We start from the raw sequence: 6,347 nt of genomic DNA, 5'->3' as shown, positions 1-6,347 counted from the left end.
TAAATGACGCCCTGCCACCACCTTGCTTTGAGTGGAATCATCACTGCCAGACCTGCAAATTGAGAACTGGAGACAGGACTGGGGACGGTGAAGAATTTAGGACGTCAAATTCACAATTTGAGAATGTCAAGTTAGCATATATTTTGGAAAATAAGTAGGTATCGGGTTGTACTAGTAGTCTTTATTGCTTTTAATGTTTCTCTAAAGAAAATTTTAAATTTGTGTTATTATTTAAACCACCCGCTAAACATGTGCATTTTAATTTGGGTGACATACTATATATATATATATATATTTTTTTTTTTTAACTAAGACATCACTGTAATATAGCATGTTGTTTAACCTAATAAAATAAATTGAAAATGAACATAATGACAACATTCAGTAAAACTGAGAATATAATAATTATATTCAAATTGGAATTTTTACCCATAATTCCTACTTACTATATCTTCGTGTATGCAAATAATGCAATCTACCTCTCCTAAAATGCGCACAACTATTTTAGTGTCCCCAGGGGCAATCTTAAAAATATTGGTGAGCAATAGAGGGTGAAGTTTTAATACAAGTTTTAATGTATGTCCATTTGGGAGATGATCATAGTATGGGTTACATCAGCTTTTAGCAATTCACTCAAGAGCTAGAGTCCTGTTGCCATTTTGATTGTTTAATTGTATTATGCCATGTCAGTCTCTTCTCTGCTAGTTTGAGGATTATTATTATTGGCATCATTATCACTGTTGTTGCTGTTTGTGTTATTGTTGGACTGTACAGGCGATCAGATATTAAGACTGAACATCGCTAGTATGCAAAAATACTAAAAACCAATATAATCGGACATTCGCTTTGAGTCATTTCTGAGCAACAGATTGTACTGTGCATAGTACAGGCACTGGCGAGGTGCACAAAATAAACATTTCTTTGTGTTCCGATCCGGTCCAGACAAAATATTTCTAAACAAAATAAAGATATGAATCTCTACATGGGGCTGCAGTAATACACTCTGACCACTAGAGGGCGCCATAGGTGCTTCTTTGGACTACCTATGCCCAGAAACGGTCCTCTCTGGAAGCAAAGAACTTTCTCAAAACTCCTCCAGATGGAACCCAAGAAATACTTTTTTATAGATTGATACATCATCATAATGAAAACAAAAGCAAGAATATATAATAAAAAGGAAAGCAAGCAATGCAAGACAATAATAAAAAGTAGAAATAAAATCTACATATTGTATTTAATAAGTAGAAATAAAATTGACATATTGTATTTGAAAGAGTAACGTTTCATAAGCAGGTTGGGCATATGAGTGCACTCTGTACACGTGAACACACCATTATTACTACAGTAACAACTATGCCAACCACCATAATGCATTCAATTTTGATTTAACTTTATCCCTGCCTACAAAACATACCCATTCACTGTTGCTACATTTAATGTTCTCTTTTGAATTTTACCAGGTTTGTATCAAAGAGAATTCCTTTTGTGCCAGAAAATCCAAACAGGTGGAAAATGCCTTTTTTATTAGGGAATTGTCTGAAGATATTAAATGGATGCAGTATTGTGAAGCACTGTAATGTAGGTGCTAAAGCTGTCATGACAGAATGCAATCCTGAAGAAAGAAAGTTAAAAGAAAAGCAATAAGGGGTGGACAGCAAGTGGAGCTGGGATCAGCTAGAGGTTCAAAGCACAGACAATATTATCCCTGAAATTTGTCTGCTGGAAGGGTTCATCATTGGATGATGATTATGCTGTTATGGCTAACGAATTGCCCCCTTCACCTCCTGCTTCTGACCTGCTATGTCACCCCATACACCCTGTGCAGTTCATTTAACCTCATCCAAGATTTAAAAACATATATAAAGAGTTATATTATATCTTCCCCTGTAAAGTACCTTGATAACTGTGGGAACATATAATATAAAGGCTGAATGTTCTAATATTTAACACTCCTCTCCTCCTTAAAGTATAAAATAAAAAAAGAGGGCAAAAAAACAATACAATAGTTCTCTACTGTTAATAGCAATTAACTGAATATTTTTGAAAATAAAATAATCACTTACCTTGCTGTACTATCTGTTTAATCAGTAACACATGTAAGTCACCCAGTACTCCACAGTTTGACCAGCTCATCTGTCTGTGATGATGTTCTTCAGCTCTTACGTCTTTCATAATAAGTAGTGAAATAAATCAAGACGGATTTGCTTCCTCCTTTATCCATCACTTCTTAAATGAATGTTATATTAGATTACTGGTTTAGAGTAGATAAACTATATTAATCTCAAGGGGAAATTCACACGCATACAGCAGCAGAAACAAAAAAACATGAATACAGACTGACAGGACAAATAATACAGCCAATCAATCAATCAGTATGTAAATATAAATAAATAGATACATAAATAAATAACTGTATATTGTTCATTGCGGCAAATGACAAGGGACCTTGCCCCACCGGGATGCCTTGAGAAAGGAAGGACCAGGGCCCTCATGTATAAACGATGCGTACGCACAAAAAAGTTGCGTACGCCCATCTCCACACTCAAATTCCAATGTATAAAACCTAATCTTGGCGTAAAGCCATGCACATTTTCACGCTAGCTCAAACCCTGGCGTACGCAAGTTCTCCGCTCAGTTTTGCAAACTGGTGGCACCCAGCGTCAAAGCAGTGTTTTTGTTCCAGTGTGGTTTCCCTTTCTTTTTAAGATTCACATCGCAGCTTTATCAAATACATTGAAATTAAGCGCATATTGTTTATTAGTTTAAAGCATCTGATTGTAATTAACCGGTAACAATATAATGGTCCACGTAATGGCCAGACTATTCCAAAAACCATAGCTGCTTTAGCGTTGTTACTCTCACTGTACCTTCTTCTTCTTCATCTTTCAGCTGCTCCCATTAGGGGTTGCCAATGCGGATTATCTTTTTCCATATTACTCTCACTGCACCACTCGGAGTATTTATATCACCATATCTGAGTGTGGAATCACAGCTCTACAGCAGCTGATAGGAAAAAGAATTATTGCTGTATTCTTGCTGGGGCTGGCGCGACACTGGAAAGATAGATGGATAGATTAATTAAACATGTACTATGAAGATATTTCAATGTTCCTTAAAAGTTTTAGAATCAGAGTTCTAAGCTTACAGATGGTTTAACGTCTATTACTGAGCAGATTGTGTGGCGATTGGGTACTTGGAGAAAGAAATGGAAGGACAGGAATTGGGGTTAGTGTGTTTGAGAGAGTCAATACTGCTACAATAAATTATTTCATCGAAGGTTGCGCACAGCAAGCATCTTACGTGAGGCAGGAACAATCTCTGCACAGGGCGCCAGTTCGTCACTATCACTGCACCACCGTGTTCCCATGTTTAATACATGCTTTAATCCCTATCATCATGAAAATGATATCAAGTATACATCTCAGTATTTAAATTATTCAGAGAGCTGTAATATCACAAATGCAATGGATTCTGTGTCCTGTCGGAGGAAGATAAAGCTTGTTTAAGAAGCAGGTAGTGATTCACACACATAGAGCACATAGAAGAACACATACAAAAAAAAGCATTTAACGTGCTACTTTAGTTACGATGGGATTTGAGAAACTAGTAAATTAAACAAGTTTAAGATGAAGTTTATGATGTTCTACTTTAATGACAAAATAAATCTATATGCTACACCGATCCCTCTCCCACTTGGACAGAGGCAGTGGTGCTGTAAGAATTATGTTTTTGGACTTCTCTAGCACCTTCAACACCAACCAACCTCTGCTCCTTAGAAATAAGCTGACTGAGATGGGAGTAGACTCACACCTGGTGGCATGGATCGTGGACTATCTTACAGACAGACCTCAATATGTGCGTCTTGGGAACTGCAGGTCTGACATTGTGTTCAGCAATACAGGGGCGCCGCAGGGGACTGTACTTTCTGCGGTCCTGTTCAATCTATATACATCAGACTTCCAATATGACTCAGAGTCCTGCCACGTGCAAAAGTTCGCTGATGACACTGCTATTGTGGGCTGCATCAGGAGTGGGCAGGAGGAGGAGTACAGGAAGCTAATCAAAGACTTTGTTAAATGGTGCGACTCAAACCACTTACATCCTAACATCAGCAAAACCAAGGAGCTGGTGGTGGATATTAGGAGGCCCAGGCCCCTCATGGACCCTGTGATCATCAGAGGTGACTGTGTGCAGAGGGTGCAGACCTATAAATATCTGGGAGTGCAGCTGGATGACAAATTGGACTGGACTGCCAATACTGAAGCTCTATGTAAGAAAGGTCAGAGCCGACTATACTTTCTGAGAAGGTTGGTATCCTTCAACATCTGCAATAAGATGCTGCAGATGTTCTACAAGATGATTGTGGCGAGTGCCCTCTTCTACGCGGTGGTGTGCTGGGGAGGCAGCATAAAGATGAAAGACGCCTCACGCCTGGACAAACTTGTTAAGAAGGCAGGCTCCATTGTAGGAGTAAAGTTGGACGGTTTAACATCTGTGGCAGAGTGACAGGCACTAAGCAAACTCCTGTCAATCATGAAGAATCCACTGCATCCACTGAACAGTGTCATTTCCAGGCAGAGGAGTATCTTCAGTGACAGACTGCTGTCACTGTCCTGCTCCACTGACAGACCGTTCCTCCCCCACACTATGCGACTCTTGAATTCCACCCGGGGGAGGAAATGCTAACATTACTCAAAGTTATTGTCTGCTTTTTTATTTTTATTTTTTTTCATTTTTCATTTTATTACTATTTATTTTTTTTTTGTATCAGTATACTGCTGCTGGATTATGTGAATTTCCCCTTGGGATTATTTACTATCTATCTATCTATCTATCTATCTATCTATCTATCTATCTATCTATCTAAACTACGTGATGAAAGTGGAAATTTCAAGATTAAAGTTGACATTTCGTGCTTTTTTCCCCCGTTTTTTTTTTTGTACCCCAGGGGTGGGCAGATTCAGTCTTGGAGGGCCTCAGTGGTTGCAGGTTTTTGTTCCAACCCAGTTGCTTAATAAGAAGTAATTTTTGCTCAAGTAACACTTCTGCTTCACTTTAGTTGTCTCGCTCATTAAGATTTTGAACCCTTATTGCTTATTTTAGTCTTAAATAGCTCTAGTCTTGGTTTTTAATTGCTCCTTATTAGCAATAAGATGCAAATGACAAAAGAGAACAGCATTTCTCCATTTAGCTTGTTTCCATTTACACCTGTGTGTATTTATCATGCACTATTGGATTTAATTAAATACTTGGAAGGAAAGTGAAGAGAAAAAAGTGAAGCACTGAGAATAACTCGTCTGTTTTAGACTTCAAATCATTTGGATGATATCCATATAAAGGAAAAAAATCTAGGATATGAGAATGACTTGACATGGCAGACTTAAAGCACTAGCAAGCCATGAAATTAAATAACTGACAAGGATTCTTTTTTTAATTAAGCAACTGGGTTTTAACAAAAACCTGCAACCACTGCGGCCCTCCAGGGTTGAATTTGCCCACCCCTGCTGTACCCTAATAAGCTTTCATATGACACTCAGATGGTGAGCTACAACTCGCCTTTTTACAGCAACTTTGATATCTGACAACTTCTTTTTTATTTCAGGCACTGTGCGACTTTGTTAACTTTTAAGTTTCTCCATCACTCTATGTCACTCGATCAGCTTCCTTTGTTTGTTTATACCATTGTTTAAACCAACAAATAGTATGCTTTTCCTTGCCTCCACTTGGTATTTCCCCCCGTGCTTTTGCCATTGCCTTTTCACAGAACGCTGAGCTTAAGGGCGATTTATATTGATTTGCATATTCAAAGAGACGTAATTCTGGGAGGAGTTGGGAAGTGGTAGCAGGTGTGTGCACGTACGTTACTTTTCATGCTGACTGGGATTTATGGAGCAGAAGACCATGGAAGTTGGCAAACATGCAGATTTATGCATCTGGATTTTTTGTGTGTACGAACATTTCTGCTTTTGTCCGTACGCCACGTTTTAGTGTGAATTCTACGCACGCTGTTATGCATGAGACCCCAGGAGAGGGGCCGTATCTTCCCTGGTGCGCAAGAGGGCAGCACCCTTGGATAGCATCTGGGCCACGGATACAGAGCTGGGAAGCTCAACCATGTGGGGGTTGAGACCAGTCCAGTTTGTTGTTTATTAGGACCCCTAGGTACTGTATTTGTAGCTCTGCAACACTTCCATGTCTTCCCCAGAATGATGATAGGTTTCAGAGGCTCCTTGTCATACCTAAAGTCCACCACCAGCTCTTTTGTCTTGCTTATGTTGAGCTCCAAATTGTTGTCCCTGCACCACAAGATGAAATCCTCCAAAACCTTCCTGTACTCTAACCCATCT

Source organism: Polypterus senegalus, chromosome 1, assembly GCF_016835505.1.
Source record: "Polypterus senegalus isolate Bchr_013 chromosome 1, ASM1683550v1, whole genome shotgun sequence".
Lineage (NCBI taxonomy): Eukaryota > Metazoa > Chordata > Cladistia > Polypteriformes > Polypteridae > Polypterus > Polypterus senegalus.
This window is presented reverse-complemented; position numbering follows the sequence as displayed.